This window comes from Oratosquilla oratoria, chromosome 26, assembly GCF_046742065.1.
Source record: "Oratosquilla oratoria isolate Oo_2021 chromosome 26, ASM4674206v1, whole genome shotgun sequence".
Taxonomy (NCBI): domain Eukaryota; kingdom Metazoa; phylum Arthropoda; class Malacostraca; order Stomatopoda; family Squillidae; genus Oratosquilla; species Oratosquilla oratoria.
Window position 1 is genome coordinate 35546386 of NC_134802.1, and position 7500 is coordinate 35553885.

Here is a 7500-nt window from a genome sequence, read left to right on the forward strand (position 1 = left end):
TTCAATAATACCGCAAACCGTTGCGTAAGGGGATGAATATATGGTGCATATAAGTTCACAGTATTTCTCATAGGTCAGGCTCTATGAGCTTTGAACTTATGTTTGGGAGTACGTGATCCAATACATTGGTGACTAAAACACACACACGCACGCACGCGCACACACACACACACACACACACACACACACACACACACACACACACACACACACACACACACACACACACACACACACACACACACACACACACACACACACACGCATGCACACATGCAATATGTGACCTCAACACAAAGTCCCGTTATCTGCCCGCTAATTATATATCAATCGCTCCCAAAGACAGAGAGGTCTGGTATGCAGGATCCCCTAAAGCCAAGGTGGGAAATGAAATTAGGGGTTGAGTTAAATCAATAAAGCCCACCACGTGATCAGTTCATATGTCCCCAAGAATTCTGCCGACGGGGGATATTAGCTTCTCGTGGTTGTCGTCACCTGCGTTCTTATAAGGTCTTAAATGGTTTCTGATTACTAAGTGCAGAGTCTTCACTACCGCTCTTGTGACAGATTTATAGAGGATGATGAGTGTTGGAAGGGAGGAGGAAAAGGAGGAGGGAGGAAGGGGAGAGAGAGGAGTGGGTTAGGGAGAAGTAGAATGAGGTGGGTATTACTTCACATACAGCATAAAGCAGCAGCATAATCCAGCAGCATATCGTGAAGAACCTCGTCACAATGCTGATCACACTTATACCCAATAAATTTCTTCATTATCTCTTTACTGCTTCAGACCCAGGGCAGTGGACAGGATGCAGGGATGCCCCGTCATCCAGGAGGTACCAAGATAGAGGGAGGGAGGAGGGTGGAGGGGAGTGGAATATATAGGAAATGGAATGGGTGGGAGTGGTTTCTATGCCTTTTTCTTTTTGGCTAACCCCCCCCCCCCCGTGTAAGGGGGAAAAAGCCTTTGATATATGTATGGATGTATGTATGTATGGATGTATGTATGTATCTCTTTACCAATCATAACTGACATCATCTGTGCCTCTACCTCTACCTCTACCTCTACCACCACTACTAACATCATTACCAACACTACCATCATCATGGACGACTACTCACCGTGATCCTATCAACCTGCCGAGTAGTTCCGGTAGTATGATAGTCGACCTTCTCTTAAATTGATTGGCTTGTACAGTTTCCTCCAATTCGACGTGAACATTGTTTTGGTGACGTGGAGTGACATAGGGTATTAGGAATGAATGCAACTCGTGTTACCTTTTATTTAAGCTAAATTTATTTATTGTATTGTTTATTTTGTTTTATTTTCATTCAATATTATTATTGCGATTATTATCATTATGATATATTATGTATATATATATATATATATATATATATATAATTTTGTGTGTGTGTGTGTGTGTGTGTGTGTGTGTGTGTGTGTGTGTGTGTGTGTGTGTGTGTGTGTGTGTGTGTGTGTGTGTGCGTGTGTGTGTGTGTGCTTGCGTGTGTGTGTGTGTGTGCTTGCCTGCCTGCCTGCTTGCCTGCCTGCCTGCCCTCGCAATGTATATATCTTATTTTCGTCTTGAGGACTTGTTTATTTCTCCTAACTCTGAAATTGGACTTGGTTGTGCAATCTGCCATCCCAACATATACTTACTTCATTTATGAAAATAACATCGCCAAAGCTGTTACTGTCATTATCTAAGACACCAACAACGCCAAACGATTTTATTCAAGTGAGGGGAAATCCTTTCACTTTCAAAGGATTAATACTTTTTTGGGGAGGCAAAATTGTGATAGATTACATATATGACGCTAAGGGAGGTTATAGATAGACATGGAACAGATTGTACATGAAGATATCCTACAGAAAAGCAACTGTCACGTTTTTCTGCTTCACCAAGGAATAAAAAACACGATTATCTTAATCCAAAACAAGAGAGCATCTTCTCAAAGTGCCTCAGTTATTTAGAAAAAAAAAAAAAAATCTCCCGGAAGATTCCCGGAATGGCCCCAACATCAGCCTCCGGGCGCCAAGACCCTCCGGCAACCCCCCCCCCCCACTCCTAAAAAGAAATACTGTCTGTCTGATGTCTGGGGCTGAGTGCCAACCCACCAAGGTCAACCCGGATGTTGTACATCAAGGCGCAGTATGGTAGCTCACTTTTTTTTCCCTGACGCGTGCCAACAGACTTCATTCGGTTCAGAGACCTTAGCCAAAAGGCCGCATTTCTTTTTACTCAATTCATTATGGACCTCAAGGTCTCTCGTCACCAAGTTTTGTCGTTGTAACTCATTATGTTGTGTATTTCTGTGGCGAGCTGAGCTTCAATCCCGTGCCACCTCAACATGATTCCTGACTCAGTCCCAACAGCTACAGCTGACGTTTCTGGCCACAGCTAAGCGTCTCCTGGCGTAAACTTCTCCAGAATGAGAGAGGCCAAAGCGCCAACACCCCCAACCCCGCAGGAGGCAGCGGCTCACATCACAATGGATTCTAAGCACCGTCATGGGCCACGACGCGCCAAGTGTTTCACGACTGACGGGCCATCGCAGTAATGCTCCGAGAAGACTTATATCCCATACATAGGCTTAATGTACTCAGTTCTTTAGGAAGAGGCGCGTTTAATGACACCTCTGCGGATCAGAGGCACGTAGCTGTCTGACTGACTCTGTCAGCACTTTTCTCGTATCTGTCCTTCACTCGTGTTCCTCTTTAGTGTTACCGCAAAGTATAGGTACGAGACATCTAACAGCACAGTTTAATTTATTACCAAAGTAATAGACGTGTACATATTGGAGATCCTACACCCACCATTTCCTTGTAAGCTGTGACAGGTTCTTATGTCCGGAAACGTACATTTGGGACAACGATTTCTTCGTCGTTGTCTGAAAAGCGGTTTTGATCTGTGGGAACAGAGGTGTGGGAAACTGTCCACGGCTAAGTCGCCACCAACGAGGACACGAGTGGGGACAGGTGTGGGAAACTGTCCACGGCTAAGTCGCCACCAACGAGGACACGAGTGGGGACAGGGGTGTGGGAAACTGTCCACAGTTAAGTTGCCACCAACGTGGACACGAGTGGGGACTAGTGTGGAAAACTATCCACGGCTAAGTCGCCACCAACGAGGGCTCGAGTGGGGACAGGTGTGGGAAACTGTCCACGGCTAAGTCGCCACCAACGAGGGCTCGAGTGGGGACAGGTGTGGGAAACTGTCCACGGCTAAGTCGCCACCAACGTGGACACGAGTGGGGACAGAAATGAGGGGAAACTGTCCACAACTAAGTCGCCACCAACGAGGACACGAGTGGGGACAGGTGTGGGAAACTGTCCACGGCTAAGTCGCCACCAACGTGGACACGAGTGGGGACAGAAATGTGGGAAACTGTCCACAACTAAGTCGCCACCAACGAGGGCTCGAGTGGGGACAGGTGTGGAAAACTGTCCACGGCTAAGTCGCCACCAATGAGGACACGAGTGGGGACAGAAGTGTGGGAAACTGTCCTCGGCTAAGTTGTCACCAATGATGACACGAAGTTCCATGTTTACCTCCATGACCAAGAGAATTCTTTTTGTATTCATAACTCCATTCCCCAGCTGTACACACACTTCAAGAGATATCAGAGTAATTAAAGAAAACGAGGGTTAACAAACGAACTGATAGAAAACGGGTTGAGGTTAACCCCTTCCAATAGTGTCGTTCCTCAAGCTGTGTAGCTTGGCGTTAACCAGAATTAAATATTTAAAGTGTGAGAGTTAATATTAACTCTTCCATTGCAGTGTATCGCCATAAAATGAATGAAACAATCTTTCGGCGTCCATGATTAATTATCTGGTGTTACCATAGTGATATATATATATATATATATATATATATATATATATATATATATATATATATATATATATATATATATTTATATATATATATACACATATATATATCATCCAGGAGGTGCCCATATGAGAGGGAGGGAGGAGGGTGGAGGGGAGTGGAATATATAGGAAATGGAATGGGTGGGAGTGGTTTCTATGTCTTTTTCTTTTTGGCTACCCCCAGTGTTGGGGGGAAAAGCCTTTGGTATATGTATGTATGTATATATGTACCATAGTGTGGGGATCCTTGCACTACACTTGATGAGTTATACATTAATTCAGCCGTCGCCGGCAGGTGATTTTATTCAGTTGAAGGAAGTGATAAAGAGCTACAGTACACTCGAGTGAGAGAGACTCCTCTTTTTTCCTCTTTTTTTCTCTTATTTTCGTCTTTTATTACCCTCACTCGAGTAAGAGAGACTCCTCTTTTTTCCTCTTTTTTCTCTTATTTTTCTCATTCCTCTTTCCTCTTCCTCTTCGAGCTGTTGTGTTGTCCTTTTCAATATTCATGTTACTCGCACTAAATACCAAACTGTCGTTTGTTTTAAGTGGGGCGAAGGAATTCTTGTGTGTGTATCCGTGTGTGTGTGTGTGTGTGTGTGTGTGTGTGTGTGTGTGTGTGTGTGTGTGTGTGTGTGTATGTGTGCGAGTGTGTGTTCGTCTGCCAACACGACCCGGGTTGGCACACGAAGGAGTGTCCGCACATTCTTTCGTATCACATCCGACAAACGACGACTTGGTATTAAGTTACAGTAACACGACAAAGGAGAACATAGTTACTTGACGGGACATTTGCCTGTGAAGGGGAAGACAACTGTGTTAGGTCTGGACTCTTAAGATACAACAGCGGAAGCGGTTGCAATATATATATATATATATATATATATATATATATATATATATATACATATATATATATATATATATATATATATATATATATGATAGATATATATATAAATATATATATGTATATATGTCTATATATAATTTTTTTTTTTTTTTTTTTTTTTTTTTTTTTTTTTTTTTTTTTACGAAAAACGTGGATTTCTTTAAACTATTTAAGCCATCATTCCTGTTCTGTTCTTCTTTGGAAAGAGATACAGGGGAGCTCTCCTAGGAATCACACCCTCAGCTGAATAAAAGAGTCTGTCTCGGTAGAGCAGGGTCTGCAATGAAATCCAATGTGAGTGTTTTTTCCCGTAACCAGGAAGGCGTTTGTCCCCAAAGGCTCTTCCCCTCTCAGCTCCGAATATATCCTCACACCGTGAATAAAATCGTCTGCCGCTTAGAGGGAATAGAACAAACTATCCTATTAGAGGCCACCAAATGTTTTACAAAGAAAGAACATGTCGTAAGAAGACCTTTTGGTACATAACTAGGTCGGATGCGGACAAATCATAATAAACAAAATAAGTAAATATATAGATAAGTCGATAAAATTAATAAATAGATAATGATAGATTATAAACAAGCAGATAAATGATAAATAGATAATAATGAATAAATAAATAAAATCGGTTTTTGACCACCAGAATAAAGAGTAGACACACGTTCTGCAGATGGTGTAAGGTGCAATATATTTCTTGAAGTAATATTCCCTTCCTGAGGCGTCGCCTGTTGGCAGCCAGAAAGAAATATGTCAAGAGAATGCGTCGCAGTAAAACATTTAACATATTGTGTCGAGCCTCGCCAGCACACCTTTTTAAGCGGATGCCCGTCTTCACATAATTTGTTCAACTTAAGCGTCGCGCGAACGATGACGGTGTTCTTCGTACCTCTTCCTTCTTAGTCTGTGACCATGTGGGCGCGTCACCACCTGTCTCTGGGGTCTTGGAGTCTTTCATAAAAGGAGTATTGGGACACTTTTTACCATTGGGCATTGGAGTCATTCATAAAGGGAGTATTGGAACTTTTTTTTAACCTGGGCGTTGGAGTCTTGTTTAAAGGGAGTATTGGGACACTTTTACCATGGGCATTGCAGTCATTCATAAAGGGAGTATTGGGACTTTTTTACTCTGGGCGTTGGAGTCTTGTTTAAAGGGAGTATTGATACACTTTTACCATGGGCATTGGAGTCTTTCATAAAGGGAGTATTGGGAAATTTTTTACCCTGGGCATTGGAGTCTTGCTTAAAGGGAGTATTGGGACACTTTTACCTTGGGCATTGGGGTCATTCATAAAGGGAGTATTGGGACATTTTTTACACAGGGCGTTGGAGTCTTGTTTAAAGGGAGTATTGGGACACTTTTACCCTGGGCATTGGAGTCATTTATATAGGGAGTATTGGGACACTTTTACCCTGGGCATTGGAGTCTTTCTTAAAGGGAGTATTGGGACAATTTCCCCTGGCTATTGGAGTCTTTGTTAAAGGTAGTATGATGACACTTTCCCCCGCCACCCGTTTTTTAACTTCACACGCCCTTCGTTCTTCGTTCTTCGTTCTTCGTTCTCCTCTTCCCGGAACGGCCTCCTGCTGGATATATATCTTTTAATTCTATTTATGTATTTGTTTATTTATGTCTTTACTAATTTATATATTTGATTTATTTATCTATTTTGCTATTTTTGGACCATTCATTTATTGTGCCACTTCTTGGTCGTTTTATGAAATGTGTGTATGAGAGATTTCTATGAAATGTGTGTGTGTGTGTGTGTGTGTGTGTGTGTGTGTGTGTGTGTGTGTGTGTGTGTGTGTGTGTGTGTGTGTGTGTGCGTGAGAGAGAGAGAGAGAGAGAGATATGAAATATGTGTGTGTGAGAGAGAGAGAGATTTCTATGAAATGTGTGTGTGTGTGTGTGTGTGTGTGTGTGTGTGTGTGTGTGTGTGTGTGTGTGTGTGTGTGAGAGAGAGAGAGAGAGAGAGAGAGAGAGAGAGAGAGAGAGAGAGAGAGAGAGAGAGAGATTGATTATGCCTGGTCACACGGCCGCGCCACGGCAATCAGACTTGGCTCGTTGTTAACAAGACCTTGCGGAGGAGACGGGACGCGAAGACGAAGGCGAGCTGAAGCAATAAGCAGCTCTGTACACTCGGGGCCAGAAGTCATGACATGACCGGGAAGAGGCCCAGCAGACGTCTAATGAACCCCCTCGTAGCCAAAGGCTTACCAGGGAGCTGGACAAAATCGTTTGGGGTTGAGCTAGATAAGATAGCGGGATGTGTTGCTTTTGGTTAGGTTGTGTACAGGATATGTATTGTTTGTACCTCCCCCCCCCCTCTCTCTCTCTCTCTCTCTCTCTCTCACACACACACACACACACACACACACACACACACACACACACACACACACACACACACACACACACACACACACACACAATTTGTGGCGCATTTGGTAGAGTTTCCGGCTGCCACTAAGGAGGTTCGGGTTCGAATCCCGCCTAGGGCTGAAATAATTTCAGTATTGCTGCGCTGCGGGGCGTTACTCCAACTCTCGTGGGCGGGGAGTTGGGTGTGCTTGTAAGGTCATAGCATTACCCATAGATCGGTCATATATGAGCTTTGAGCTCTCTTCCGGGAGGGAAATAGCTGTCTATCACGAGTCCAACACCTGATCCAAAGACCATAGTGAGTCACACACACACACACACACACACACACACACACACACACACACA